General features: G+C 35.4%; 1 long non-coding RNA gene across 3 annotated transcripts in view; it reads right to left on the minus strand.

Moving 5' to 3' along the window:
* LOC138710120 (uncharacterized) overlaps positions 1–16,809 on the minus strand; it is a 143,484-nt gene that overhangs the window by 62,331 nt on the left and 64,344 nt on the right. The gene's annotated exons all lie outside the window — the stretch shown is intronic.

Raw genomic sequence — 16,809 nt, forward strand, 5'->3', positions numbered from 1 at the left:
AAAGCCCTAAAGCTGAAATTTAGTTGTGGTGGAAGTGGATATGAGGAACTGCTCAAGCAAGGCTATCCATTGCCTACTGTACGTACTTTGCAGAGAAGATTACAGAATCTCAAATTTGATAGTGGGATTTTACATGAAGTTTTTTGAATTTCTTAGACTAAAAGTGGAATCCTTCGAATCTCATGAAAAGGACTGTGTTTTAATATTAGATGAAATGGCTATCACTTCAGGGAATGTATATGACTGCTCCTTAAGCAAATACTTTGGGAATGTAACACTGCCCGAACACTCAGGCATGGCAACTCATGTTTTAGTTTTTATGTTAGGTGGTGTAATTACACGGTGGAAACAAGTAGTTGCCTATTATTACACCAGTGATTCAGTAAATGGTGCTGTTTTTCATGACATCATCGAATGTATCTTTCAGAAAGCTGAAGAGTTGCAATTGAACTTTTTGATATGGGTTCTTGTAACCAAGCACTATGGAGGGCTTGGGGTGTAACAGCAGGCAGATCAAGTGCACAGTTGCCCATCCACTGCACTCGGATAAAGTTGTATTTGTCTTTGCTGATGTACCACATTTATTTAAAAACATTAAATCAATGTTCATATCGAATAAGGTGATTAGAATACCCAATGATATTAAAGAGAAACAAAAGCTACCCACAAATGAAGTTCTGGCAAGCCATATTTATGAAATAATTGCACATGAAAAAGAGCATTCTTTTAACCCATTGTAATTTGTATAAAATATCCCGGTAGTGTTATATTGTGACTTCTATAAATTAGGTTGGTAACTGAGAGTGTTGTCTTGAGTTATAAACATCTGTGTTTGATTAGTGCTGCACCATTCACATTTTATTTGAAACTATCTCTCAGCTTGCGTAATTGACTAGAATTCTGCAGCACATAGCTAATAATTTCTGTTTGTTGGCATGGAGTGTGGCTCATTGCCGAGCTTCTGAATACGGATCTAAAACATCAAAATGTAAGTAATACAATATATCCTGATAGCATTGTAACAGTTATAGTAATATAGCAACAATGACAGTAGTTTTTTAGAGTGGGTCGTTAACGACCCAGTGGGAAAATGAGAGGTACCATTTGGTCGCTTAGTAATATTTCTGTTTATATGATTCTTTTTCATTAGTTATAGTTTATTTTTGTTTTGATATACTAGGAAGGGACTGAAAACTCATGAAATAATATCTGAACTTGAAGCAACAGACACGAGGAGCATATCTGGAGAAATTGATGTTTATATTCCACCACCTGTACATGGAGAAAGCGATGGGGATTCTGGAGATGAGGAGTGTAGTAATCCAGACTGCTTGACGAGGACATTGTTGGAAGCAGAAGCTGAGGTAAGGTTTTCAAATGAAACAAGTGATGATGAAAATGATTCCCCTGAGTCTACATTGGAGGCTACGGTATTGTTGGAAGTAGAAGCTGAGGTAGAGACTACAACTAAAACAAGAGGAGATAAAAACTATAATCCAAGATCTGTACTGAATACAAAATATATTCCGCAGTGGAAGAAGGGTCAGACCCTCCCTAATTTTCCACCAGATTATAATCCTGTCCAGTCGAGTCATCCATTATCATTTTCTAAAGACAGTCATCCAGCTGAATATTTTGACAGTTGTTTCAAATGAGTTTGGCGTGCACCCTATAGGAACAGCAGATCGGTACTCAGCCAAAGCAAAGAAGAGGATATCCATTACACAATCCACGTCATCAAGAAATACAATAGTTTTATGGGAGGTGTTGATCAGATGGATCAAAACATAGCAGCATACAGAATTGGAATAAGAGGGAAAAAATGGTATGTTCCAATTCTTTTGTGGATGTTTGATGTCGCCATGAATAATGCATGTTAACAGCAAGATCAACAGGAATTTCCTTGGATAATTTGTCATTCAGACGGACAACTGTAATTGCTATGATGCAGAAATATGGAACACCAGTATTTTCACCGGGGCTCAGAAAGCATCGGAATGTGGGAAATATGGTCGGAGGTCCAGCACGTCGCAATGCTGGACACTTGCTGGCGGTTGGTCAGCCACGTCGCCGATGCGCTGTCTGCAAAAACAAGACTACTAAAGGCTGTTCCAAACCTTCATGCCCGGCTCTGCTTCATGACAAGTGCATCAGAGAGTTTCATACATAACATGGTAATTATGTGTTTGGGTAATATTGAGTCATTTATATTTTACTATACGTATTTTTATGACTAAACATTATGTGAATGTTTACTTATGCACTGTTGATTCAATAACACAAAGAAATAATATTCACAATTACTGTCGTTACATGTAGTAATTTAGATATAAATAAAAAGAAAGAAAAAATGCATATCAGATTTTCCCACTGGGTTGTTAACGACCCACCCTGAAAAAGGGCCTAAATGTAAAGATTCATCTGTGTTCGCTCATTTACAATTAAAAATGTATAAAAACAAAAGCTGTGTGACATTCACAACATTTGGACAAAAATAAAGTTACGGGCATAAATGGGTTAAACTGGCACCAAAACTATCAGAACGAGACCTGTTCCCTAGTCACTTCGGCAAGATGGACGTGTGCACATCAGCAAATGTGGTAAACCACACTGTAAGCAGTCCTCTGAAATTTCTTGCTGAAGAACTTGATAAACCTGCTTACTTAACTACTGCATGGTTTTTCGGACCAAGTAGAAAGATGGTTTCATTTAAGGACCTCTAGAGATCCATCATGTGCTTTAAGTAAATTTAATTTAAATGTTTACAGAGATTCCATAGCATTCTTAAAAGATTTTAGGGATCTTTTTTGTAATATGGAAGTTGGTCAGAAAAAAATTTGGAAACCATCTCAAACTGGTGTCCTAATTTCAACGCAGCCATGTTAGAACTGCAGGCTAATTTATTGGAAGACAGACAGTACAAGTTTCTTTTAACTAGCAGGTTTCCTCAGGACTGTTTGGAAAATCTTTTCAGTGTGCTAAAAAGTAAACAGTGTGTTGCAAATGCAGTCCAGGTTAAAAATAACCTCAAGTTGATCTGTGTGTCACAATACTTACGAAATGCATCTTGTAGTAGCTACGAAGAAGATGACAGGGAATTTCTTTCTGGATTCTTGGACACATTACATGAGGTAAAGCCTAAGTCTGAAGAAGTAGAAATTTCTGCAGAAGTGAGTCATCCTATGGCAAGTCTCAATTCTAGTGAACTGAATTCCTTATATAATGTATCTGGTTATATCGTTCAGAGTATCCAGAAAACATCAAAAACATGTTCAACATGCATATCTGCTGTGGGTTCTAAAACGCCTATGTATGAAACATTTACCAGGTTCACAAACTTTCAATGCTTCAGGGAAGACACACTATTTTTCTGTTCAGAGGAAACATTTCAATTCTTTGTTGAAATGGAAAATATTTTTGTAATGTTCCTTCCAAGTGTTTCTGTACAAGATGTAAATTTGAAACAATTCTACTTCAAGGAGAGAGCAAATTAGAGCTGAACATGCCTGACTGTCATGAACTGAAAACTAAAATTATTAGCAGATACATTGTATACAGACTGAAAATTAATTCTAAAATCTGCAAACCAGCTACTAATACCTATGCAAGTAAATCCATTGCTGGACATTCACTGTAGTATAATTTAACACTAATAATTCTGGTATTGTATTCAAATGTGTTTATTTTTATTGTGTACATTTTATTGAATTCTCTGTTTCTGATTTTATTATGTAGCTTAAATCATATATTCTTGTAACTTAACACTAATAGATTATGTATTGCAGTGTGTTTACTTTTATTTCTATTGTGTACAATTTTTCAATTGTCTGTTTCTGATTTCAATGTATTTGATAGTAATTTAACATTAACATGTATTCCACAGTGTGCATTTTTATTTTTATTGTGTATATTTCATTCAAGGGTTGCAAAGGGTAGTGATGTGCATTCTATAACCTCTCCTACTCAATTCCCATCCTCACCTTCTCGTGATGCACCCTGTTCTAAGAAATGAGGCTCTGGGGACCGAGTCATGGCGGTATAACCATTTCATCTTATACTGAGGAAATGCAGTATACACCAGTTTGTCAGAAGCTGTAAAGTGATAGCCCTACCATAGGACTTGCCTCCTCCTTCCTTGCAACTAGTTGTAGGAAATCATTATGTTTACAAGTCTACAAATATAATTTTGTAGATCGTTGTTATAGCACTATGGCCTGTTAGAATGATATTTTATTAAATTCTTTGTTTCTGATTTTATTATGTAAATCATATTCGTTTGTAACTTAACACTATTAATATGTAATTACTTATATCTAATATGTTTTTTATGTTTGGCTATGAAGTAAGTTTTACCCTATTCAGTGTAAGAGAAAACCTTATGGTCTTAACTGTACCAGGTTAAATAAAACCTTTCCTCGTCGTCATTATATTTGCAGCTTTCACATGGTCTTTTTTTTTTCCACTGCAGTATGCCATTTCCTTGGTATGTATGCCTAACTGAAAACTTGCATATTGTAGTGAAAAAAAGATTAAATGTAACAAGCAAATACAATAATAGTATTCTTATAGGAGATGTTATGTAACTATAATGTTCACCACTGTTACCAGAAGAACTTGCATAGGCCTGTTTGTATAATTATTAATTCCTCACGCCTTCTATTCTGTAGGTGAATTCATGACATTCAACAACACTTCATGAAATTGATATTAAAACTATGTGTTGTACAAGTAAACTATATTGTAAACCTCTTCTGTTTGTATTTCAACTAGACTAAATTAAGAGTTTACAGTAGTATTAAGTTTCTTTGACTTGTTCCATATTCTAGCTGTGAAGCAATGTATGAATACCATGGAATGTTAATAAATACAATAAGTTTACTGTGTAATGTATTGTCAGCATAATTTTCCAGGTACCATTCACAATATTTAAAATGCTATGAGAGTTGACATGTATACTGTTTACTTTGATTCATTATAACTTCTGTTATTGTTTTGTATTTCCGAAAATGTATTGAAATAAAAAAAAAATTAATTAAATGTACTGGGAAATACAGATATTAAAAGTGTATCCGTACCAACATACTTTTCCCTTCCTCATGTGTAAAAGTGATATATTGATTTTATGTCATTTTTCCAGCTCAGTTTATATTTAGACATTGGAAATGGGAGACCTCTCAAGAAACTTTCTCAGGTACGAAATATTAATACTAGAAGCTCCAATTAGATTAAATTAAAGGATAGGGACTCAATTTCCAGATATATTAAAAGTTATATCCATATAGCCTCTGCTTGACTATGCAACAACATGGGGGATGGGCGGAGCTTAAGCTGTCTTGTCTATATACAGCCACTGTAGTACGAGGTAACCCCTGGCGTAAGCAACTAGCAGTGCATATTCTTTAAGGTCGTTTTTCCTATTTTATATGAAAAGTTATTGACTTTAGCACAGCATACTTGACGTGCAATATCTCCTGCTTCTATAGGCGTTTGGACATCCATGATCAAGACAGTTCGTTGAAGCCGTACCCTTTCTTAATCTTGCATATAAAAACAGAATATCAATAACTAAGGCAAAGCTTGAGGACATTTCCAAGGCTATACAGTATGTTCCAGACGAATATAAGGCTTTCTATGAAGAGTTTAGGGAATGATCTGTGTCCGCAGGAACATTGATGTGGAACCAGGCGAGACAGTAAACTAGGAAGAAGAGCTAGAAGAAATCATATAAACATTATTATTAATAAATATGTAAGTTAGTTGAGTTTGAAACACAAATTATAATTGTTTTAAGTTTTTTTCTTTAATTTTTTGTTAAAAGGGTATAATTTAGTAGATTTTGGAATATGATTACTCTTAATACGGTAGATTTAACCCTAGAAAGCTAACATGCTGTATCAGGAGCATTAAAGCTGACGCGTAGTCATTTTGACGACAATTTTTTCTTGCATTGAAGGAAGAGGTTTATTTGTATTTTATAATTGCTAATGTAATACGTTTGTTCCTTATAGTTTTATAAACGTACTAAATATTCCTGACCACTCTTAACATCCATCTTTACATTCAAAACAGCATATTGTTTGGTGTTCACCAGATACTGCTTTGGAACACTTGCAGCAAAATATTTTCACCATTATCCGGCTCTTGCTTGGACGGAAGACGCAGATCTTGCGTTTTCTTGATTCCTGGTCTTCTGGTTCATCCACAGGCATGTTCACATGAAGTATTTCTGCCATGGACAAACGTAGCAAGCGTGGTAAGTTGCGCTTTCCAAGGCGATGTGTCACCCATGAATTCATAAGTGAAGGGTGAAGTTCCTTTCCAAACTGACGCCTAGTCAATGGTTTTTCTTTATTGCTGATATTGTTGTGTGTGTAAATCACATAACTGTTCACTAGAGCGATATTGACCATTCCATAAAAGACGCAAAGCGGCCACCTTTCTGCTGCAGGTCATATGATTGCATATTTGGTCCAATGTGTCCACTGCGCCTTTTGTTGAGTTGTAAAACTCGATGATGTCCGATTTTTTGGAAGTTGGGTTAATGGATGTTGTGTCGTGAGTTGTCGAAAGTAGCAACACTACATTGTTTGGTTTTGTTTTGTAGGACACAAGAGTTTTTTCTTGATCGAAACAGAACATTGACGTTCCCACTTTCCTAGTGTTATGGTTGAGTAACTCGGGTGGAATTTCCCGCTTATTTTTGCGTAGAGTGCCCACTATTGTCAAATTATAAGGAGTTTTCAGGAGCTCAGATGCTAGTGGAATCGACGTGAGCCAGTTGTCCATTGTTATGTTGCGGTTGGTTCCATAAACACTCTTGGTGAGGGCCTTTACAAAGAAATCAGCCAATGGTTGATTTGCAGGAGCACTGTTCTTGCCTAGGTAAAGCATTGCATCGAACATGTACTTAGTACCATTGTCACATACCATAACAATTTTGATGCCATACTTTGATGGCTTATTAGGGATGTACATTTTAAAAGGACATCGCCCCCTGAAGGCTAGAAGTTGTTCATCAATTGTACGATTCAAACATTCACAAAGGAAGTCGAACCTATCACAACTCATTATCGCTTTATATCTCATCCCACAGTATTCTGAATCAAACAATTCCTTTGATGGTAAGTGTTATTCTTCTGAACTGCAGACAATATCAGAATTCTTAGAAATGTATAAAATTCTTCTACACCGAGCTCAGATACAGTTGCGTTTTGAACACTACAATTCGTACGTTTAGTTGCAGTTTTTTCATTTGTGTGTTGAATTATTTTCTGACGCATTATCTGAGTAAAAAATAAGGAAAATGTATCTTTCGGCAAGTCCACATTTCTAACGGCAGCTTTTGGTCCTTGTCGAACATATATAATATTTCTAGCTACTGAACGAGTATTTGGTGGCTTCCAAGAAATTGCAGACCAACGATGCCCATTTTTCCCAACCAGTCCAGTTTTACCGCATACAATGATGTATGGGTGAGCTGCACGACTGTGGATTCCTGCTTGCAATTGTGAATTATCGGAATCAGATGTTTTAACTGCATGGTCTATTTCTTCAGCAGACGATTCCACTTCATCAGAGCTGGAGTCTAGAGAATGATGTACTGACTTTTCGCTATGAGGGTCAAAAGTTGGTTCAATATCGGAGTTGTCGTCTGTCAACATAATATCATCATTTTCTGTATATCATCACTTTCACTACAGCTATTGCCATTCTCACCAATTTCTTTCTCTTCCTCTAGCCATTTTATGATTTTCTTTTGTGTAGAATTTTCTTCCGTAGATGCCATTCTATGACAAATTACACTTCAGAATATTAAGACGTACTATTTTCAGTACCTACATAGAGAGATATAAGGAATATTTGTAAAATTTCCAGATAACAGACAATAAAACAAAATATATAACTTGCCCCGAGCAGTCCAATATACTTACGATAAAGCTAATGCTTCGTCAGAATGACTACGCAGAACCAATAACCAACTAACAACACAACAATTAAACACAACTGATATCACTCTCACCGTAGCTCAAGACCAACTGAAGGTACACAAGCCCCCAAGCGCCTCAGATGTTGAGAAGTGGTTGGGGGAGAGATTTTACATTTACGCGTCATCATTTTGACGAAGCGTTAGCTTTCTAAGGTTAATGAAAGATTATTTGTTGAAGTCCATGTCTCTTAAACAGTTCTATGTAGCCCACCTGAGATCTAATAAGTCTGTCTCTTGGTTTAGATGTGAATATGTTTTTTGTGTTTTCCCACAAATGTGGTTTCATGGAAATATGCCCTTTTAATATCGGCACGTTCATATAATTTGAACTGGTAATGGAAATTATGGGAAAATGACTGAACGGATTTTAATGAATAACTCCTCATTTTGAAGTTCGGAACACAAAGATTTGCAGAAAAATAGTAGTTTTCAGTGAAATGTCAATTTTCCTACATAATTTTCCTATTTTCCAAAATCCATTTGTCGTCAGTTTTGAGAATGAAAATAAAACACACACACTACAATAAGCAATATTATACGAAGGCCATGACCTACAGGATTGCCAACATATTTAGAGCAAATCAGAGCAAATTCTGTGACATCATAATGACAATAATGTGTCGATCTTCATTTCTGTAATTTTATAATGTCTCTGTGATCTGTTATTAAAATTTTTCAAGACTTGCTACAAATAATTTACAGATCTGATTTTGTGGTGTGTAATTTTCTGAGTACAGCTGTGTTTTGGATATTAAAAACTACGAAACTTGAGGTGGTTTGATGACATTATCACCAATGAAAGTGAAATATTATTATAGTTAATGCCATGATGTGAGTATTTGTCACTAATATATATATTAATGATATAGCCTACTGATGATATGAAGCTCAAACTTTTGGAGTTATATAAGTAGATGTCGAGAATATCTTAAATTAGATCTCCATTTCTATAATTTACTGAGTGACGGCTGTATAATAGTATATGTTGCTGAAAACTAAAAAACTTAGGTACATAAATTTGAATTTTAAATTCATCTTTGTAGATTATCCAATAAGTCATATTATGATGAAAGAGTAATATGGTTTCAATGTTTCCGTCTTGACTTATTTATAATGTCAACCCAAAAAAAATATTTTTGCTAACACATTTTAATTATTTTTGTGAACGTTTTCGCCCTGTGTGGGTATCTTCAGACAATATAGATATCTGTACATAGTGTATATCAAAATTACATAATACATGTGACCAATTATACAAACAATAACTTGAAGTTTTAAAAGGCTATTAAAACACTTTTAAAAATCTAACTAAAAGTACAGCAACAAGATTAATCAATAAGTTGTATAATAAATATGCATATTAATTAATATCATACTCTGATCGTCCTGACAGATAGAGATCGCAAACGGGCTATTATGTAGGATCGATAAGCTGTATTGTTACTATTATGTGTGTGAAGACTTATAGGTGGACACTTATTTGACAATAGGACCCATAAATGTATTTTAACAGAGAATAACATGAAAATATTTGCAAATCAATGAAGGTCATAGATAACAAGTATGATTCTGAATTGGTGTTTAGGCGTGAATAGAAAATGTTATGTTGTGAAATTTAATGTCTATGAAAGAAAATAGTTCGTGGAAAGAATAATAGAAATAAATTATAGAAAACATCAATTATAATAAAATAATAGGGCATACATTTAACTTAATTACTGCTGTTGTTAGGAATATAAATAATGAGAAATAATTGTGTTATAATTCAATTTATCCAAATTTAATTGTGTATTGATTTTAACTTTCAGTTTATTTTGTTTATAATATATTAATATGTAATATGTATTCCTGTAGCTACACTAGTATTTTCTATGAAATTTGTCACTTAGGCTCTTCTTTTATGTTGTAATTTCTTGCTTAATCCCTATTAAAACAATATACCATGATTTTAATGTGTTTTTCCAAATACGCGTTTGTTTTCTGAGCAGTTAATGAGGATTATTTTAGTATCACAGAATTAGGAAAACACTATCACGGATCCCTATCACGGATTTAGGAGCCACTGTACAACAATGAAGAATCATATATTATATACCAAACTTGTGAAACTGTTGACACTGAATGTTGTAAAAAGTGTAGCTATGACGTTATTTGAAAATTTTTAATACAATTTTGGCATAAATATAGACTTTATTAAATATGTCACGGAATTAGGCAACTTTATCCTACTTGTTGCATTACAGTGCTGAATGGCGATACCAATGCACTGACGTAGATATTGACTGCTTCGAGTGTCCCCAGAAAGCTGCTCTAAACGTCTGCCTATGGTGGAGATAAGAGCTTTGGCTTCACTACACCATGATCCAAACGTTTCAACCGCAAAAGGAATAAAAATATAATTATCTGTAAGATGTTTATATTTATGATGTTTACTGACAGCAACACTTTCTGCTGCAGATTCTGGTGTCTTAGAGGTTGAAGACAGATGAGAAGGGGCCAGTGTATCCACAGTCATCTACTGCCTTGATTGTTTCACGAGTGGAATCAACGTCGACCCTAGTTGCCTGGTTGTTCCAGCGTGGCTCTTTCTCTTCAGGGTGCCTGTTACCTGAAGGTCTCCGGTATCTCCAGCTGTTAGCAACCCCCGTAGTAGCTCACTGACCAGTTGCTGGTGACGAGGTCTGAGGATCGACGGCCAACTAGTCAAGAGATCCTTTATCTGGGTGAGTGTATTACTAGTCTCGAGAGACGTTGTTAGAGGCATCCAACAAGGAAAACTCAGTGCGCAGAAACCAGCAGGCGTGACGTCTCGCGCAGATGACGTATGCTCCCGTTCCCAGCATGCTCTCACGCCTACTGAAGGGGGGTAAGAGGGGTATAGCGTGCGCACCGCGAGGAGTTCGAGCTGAGGTTTGCTTGTGGGATACCTATAACCCTTGTGATAATTTCTTAAAATATTGGTGAAAGTTAGTACTCCGAGTGAAAGCCCTTTAGACCATGGCACAAGCAGATCAAGATCAACGAATTCAATTGTAGAAGACCAATTGAACACTCTTCTAAGACAACAAAGAATAAGTGCTGAATTATCAATTACAGCTGCTGCTAAATTGTTTGAAAAATGTTTTTTTCAGGCAAACCATCTACGCTAAATGAATTTATTGATAATGATAAGTCAGCTAGGTCATTAATAAACGCAAATCAGGAGAATATATTAATCAAATATATTTTATCAAAGATTACAGGTAATACTAGGAGAACTTTAAACATCCATCCAACATACGAAACAAAATGGGAGGATACAAAGGAAAAACTAGAGGCATACTTATTTTGCTGTACAACGAACATTTTTATGTACAATACGACACAATTCTGTCAGGTAAATCAGAAACCCAACGAAAGTATTACTCTGTGGGGGGCAAGAGTCGAACAGTTGATTCAGTCTACTTTAGACAGTACTAATCGCTTCAATTGGACAAAAGGTAATAATTAAATTAGGAAAAAATGTTTTTGTAAATGGAATTTTCTTTGATTCTGTGAGAGAAGCAGTGAAAGCAGTTGCGGATGAGAAATCGTTAAAAGAAGTGATAGACAGAGGGATAATAGAAGATTGTGACAGAAGGTCTAGCGTAAGATGTACCTATGACATAGCTCTGGGAGGCAAGGTCTTGTTACGAAAGGAGAATAGGAAAAAGTTGGACCCTCTGTGGGAAGGTTATTCGGGTTAATAAAGTTAACCTCGAATTGTGCAGAATTGGCAGTACGGGAAAAAAAGAGATTCATTGTACACATCAATAAAGTAAAGGAATACAAAGAATAATTGTGTTTCTTTTTTTTTTTTTCAGAATCATACCAAGATGATTTTATGTAAGTGGTTATCACTACTCATTGGTATGGCTACTGTTAAGGTTGAATGCTTTTCAGCAACTCAAAATGAAGAAATCAAAGGACAGGCAGGCATATATATTTTGATTTTGTAGTAAACGTGTGGTTCACCCCACATCTCTGGGATGTCATTACTTACGTAGACATAGGACCGGTAAAACACCTGTATGATACGCTCAAACAAGGGATTGCAACTATACAGAATGAATGTAAAAATTTGTTAGTATACACATGGTATCACAAAACGGTTTGTGAGCAAGGATTAGCTCACATCCTGGCTAAAAGAACTAGTGTACAAAGGCTAAGAGAAACTCTTGAAGAAATTATTGGACCAATGGTCAATAGTAATAACAACAACATGTTTTGTAGGCGAAATTTCTAAAATTCTATTCGGCACTGCAACTGAAGCTGAGATAGAAATGTATAAGGAAAAAATAGATAAAATGCAGCAAGAACAACTTAACTTCTTGCATATTAGTTCAGAACATAAGTCAAGTTTGATAACAGTCAATGAAACAACTACGGAATTATTGTTAAATCAAAAAGCAATAAAAGAAAGTTTCAATACTTTCCTTTCACATTACCAAAACAATGGGAAGGTAAGACCCTTGAAGACAATGAGATTACAGCAATTAATCTAAAGATTAAACATGTTGAGTCAGGATACTAAGATTGTTATGAATATTACGATTTGTTGATCACAATGACAACAAATGCGCGACTTGGAATTATTCAACCTTAGGTTATAACTTACGAGAAAATTAAGAAAGTGTTACGTGAAACAATTCCTATCGATTTTCCATCACACCAAGTGGACCAGGTGATGACGGCAACTATTTATAAAACATCACCTACGGTGGTATACATTGTGAGAGTACCTTTACTGTCACGCGAAAAATTAAATTTATATGAAATTTTTCCTTTTCTGGTAGTTATGAATAATAATAGAACCGCAAAATTTATACAACCCCAATACCTTTACATACCAACCAATACGTTGAGAACAAAAACGGCATTTTTATCTCAACAGCATGTTAGAGAATGCAAAAAGATAATTGAGGCACTCAGAGGCAAAGTGATACAAGTGGCGTTTAATAAGTTTTGAGACAAATGACTATGAAGTTGAAAGAAAATTTAAAAATCTTTTACAGGAATATGTTGCTGTAAATTTTCAGTTGTAACCTATAAGTTGAATATGGCAAATGCCTGTTATTATTCTGTTGAGAAGCTTTTGTCATAGTCTGCTGTCAAAAAATCTGAAAGTTAGAATTTATAAAACAATTATATTACTGGTTGTTCTGTATGGCTGTGAAACTTGGACTCTCACTTTGAGAGAGGAACAGAGATTGAGGGTTTTTGAGAATAAGGTTTTTAGGAAAATATTTGGGGCTAAAAGGGATGAAGTTACAGGAGAATGGAGAAAGTTACACAACGCAGAGCTGCACGCATTGTATTCTTCACCTGACATAATTAGGAACATTAAATCCAGACGTTTGAGATGGGTAGGGCATGTAGCACGTATGGGCGAATCCAGAAATGCATATAGAGTGTTAGTTGGGAGGCCAGAGGGGAAAAGACCTTTGGGAAGGCCGAGACGTAGATGGGAAGATAATATTAAAATGGATTTGAGGGAGGTGGGATATGATGGTAGGGAATGGATTAATCTTGCTCAGGATAGGGACCAATGCTTTCAACGTAGATCCGTTTGTTTGTTTATTCTCAATAATTGGTTTATACTGCGAAATTATTTCAACAGAAGGCTTCTCTCAAACGAAAATAAATTAGTCCCACGATTTCTTATTGTTCCAGTGTTTTCCATTTCACAACTGAAATACCAATACACCGCTCTACGCCACTGTGATACAGACGACAGAAAGAAGCAGAAATAAAACCTGAGAGAATAGAAAGACTTCTATCCTCTCTGTCTACTATAACGTAAAATAATTAGAGAAGAAACATTTGTAATAGAACAAAAATGAACACAACAGTAGTTATTGAATTGAAGCGTGAATATGTGGTGTGTAATGCAACCAATACAGTAATAAAATATGATTCGTTTCCGATCGGTGTTCAGAGATGCAGCTATTGAAAGCCACGTATTGTCCTTCATTTTCTCATCTTTATACAAGGCGTGCCGCTTATCATAAATGTGAGGATTTCAATATTAGAATCTCATCAAATAAAACTTGCTCCATGATGCACAGCACAGAACAAAATAATGCATAGGTTATGTCACGGTCTTCTTGCTATAAAATATACGACGACAAAATAGCTTTTAGATGGCAATAGAATGAATCTAGGGGGCTGTGATCGGAAACGTGAATGCCAAAGTTGAAACTTGGCCAACTCTCCGTTCCCGATCTCGGGCTCCTGCAAGCATTTCGTTAATTGTGAATGCTCACATTTAAATGTATACATTTTAACAATTTTACTGTTTTCGTTTTCGTTCCGATTCTCGTTTCCAGTTTATTGTGAACCAGCCTTTACTCTCGATTAAGGTAGTTATACGGGTGTAAAGTGAGTGGTGAAACCACTGCCATCGTGATCTAGACCAGGCCGTAATGCAGGATGTGTGACGTCACTCAATGGGTCGGGCTTTTCTATTTGAGTGTACGGAGCTGAGTTAAATATATTACTGTAATGCGTGTCGGTGCTCAATTTTATTTAGTGTAACGTGTGTATAAGATATGTTCACTTCTTACTGCATAATATGTTGCAGAAATAATTACAAAACTGTGTTATTTTAATGTGAACGGAGTTTTACATGTTAATATAACCTGTTTGCATCAACATTTTAAGTTTGGAATGGAAGCTATTTTGAGATTTAATAAAGGAGAATTATTTATATTGTGATTTTAATTTAGCACATCTATCTTCCTTACTTGTAGGTAGAAAATTTACCACAGTCCCTCCTATGAAATTAGTATAGATAGGTACGTACGGATGTGGGTTACTTCATCTGGCAGGTTAGATAAATAGAATTAAATACGACCCAGTATAGTAGGGAACAAATAAAACAATAAATTGTTATTCAAAGTAATGTGTGCATAAGTTCCATTTATTTGTTGTATAATGTGGCAGGATTATAAAACTGTGTTATTTTTATGTGAAGAGAATTCAGCATGTTAACATAACCTATTTGCGTCAACATTTTAAGTTGAGAACGAAAGCTATTTTGAGATTTAATAAAGAATATATTTAGGATAAACTTCAGAATACGGTTATCTTCCTTACTTAAAGGTAGAAAATTCACCACACTTCCTCCTATGAAATGTACATACGGTTATATTACTTACTAGCGCTGAGGTATAGTTCCAGTAATTTCTGAACTGAAAACAGTTGAATTTATTTTTTGTGGAGATGCATTTAATCCTCTAAGCAAGGCGTAATAAAAGCCTGAACTAACCGAACTAATTAGTATATGCAAGGTGTATGAATACGAAGGGAACTACCTCAGCGCTAGTTTAGGCCTGGTAACATATTAAACTAATCAGACTGGAGTACCGTATGAAACGAATAAATACAATTGAAGTGTAGACAAATTGCATTTACAAGTTATATGTAGCGTTATGCTTAATTATGATGCATAATTGCGAATATAGAAATAAGGCGGTGAATGTAGAGTATCTAACGCCCACTGAACGAATATTTCACTTTTATAACTGCCAATGTTGCGCTATAATCGTATATGCAAGGTAGGTTATAACAAAAACCTAAACTAACCAAACCTAACCTGTTAAAGAAGCAACAAGTTATACTAAATATGTGTAAAATTGGCCTGTGTCTCTATAGTGGGCGGGACATAAGTAACATTGACCCAATACTAGATACTGTAACAGCAGTGAAAACTATTAGGTATAATTTTTCACAATATACCGTAAGTTGGGGTAATTCCGATATAGTATTATAATACCGATCATTTTGCTTTTTCATTAAAAGATTGCAGCTCTTGTATTATATCGTGAGGTATGTCGGACAATACGTTATCTACGAAGCTAATAATGTGGCTGATATGAACCAGCTGCGTGATTGTTTGCAGCTGTATTAATTAAGTTTCATTTTCCATTGTTGATGCCAAGTCGTTTTCTGCTTGCTATAATATCCTTGTGTAACTTCAGTTCTACTGCTTCACTGGAAGGGTTTGTGACGTAGGTGAGAGTTAAAATGTATTGTATAATTAGTTACTTATATTATTCGTAAGTTGGATAATTATTAGGCCATACCTACTTGAAATTAAAACACTTAATGTGGGAAATCGAAAAGTTCAGGGTAACACCGATCATGGGTGGACCTATACAGAAAAAATCGGGACCATCATGGAGATGTGGTAGATACAATCCAGTTCACTTGGATAATGCTGTTCGGGCAGTAAGGAATGGAAAATTGTCCATTCGGAAATTTGCCTTGAAGGAAGTGGATGTAAGAGATGTTGTTCAGGACCACTTCAGCTGGAAATGAAAAGAGGAGAAGAGATTTACGAATAATCGTCCTGGAAATGAGTGGTTTCTTGGATTCCTAACTAGGAATAAGGAGCTCTCAAGCAGAATGAGTGAAAACAGAAGCGATCCAGGGCATTCATAACGAGAAACACAATGAATTAATTCTTTCCTAATTTAGAAGAGGCCTTGAATGGAGTTCAGCCTTCAAATTTGATAAACTACGAACAAACTAATTTTTTCGATGACCTTGGGCAGAGTAAGATCATAGTTAAACGAGGTTCGAAACATCCAGTAAAAATTTTGGACAGGTCTAAAACAAGTATTAGTGTTATGGTGGCGGCAGCTGCAGGTGGCCCCTTTACCTCACCGTGTACAGAAGCACACGTCCCTATGATACCTGGACAGAAGGTGGAATTAATGGTGCAGAATATGGTCGCAATAAAAGTGGCTGGTTTGACCTAGGAACTTCTGAGAAATGGTTTTGTAAGATGCTTCTCCCCT

Source organism: Periplaneta americana, chromosome 12, assembly GCF_040183065.1.
Source record: "Periplaneta americana isolate PAMFEO1 chromosome 12, P.americana_PAMFEO1_priV1, whole genome shotgun sequence".
Classification (NCBI taxonomy): Eukaryota; Metazoa; Arthropoda; class Insecta; order Blattodea; family Blattidae; genus Periplaneta; species Periplaneta americana.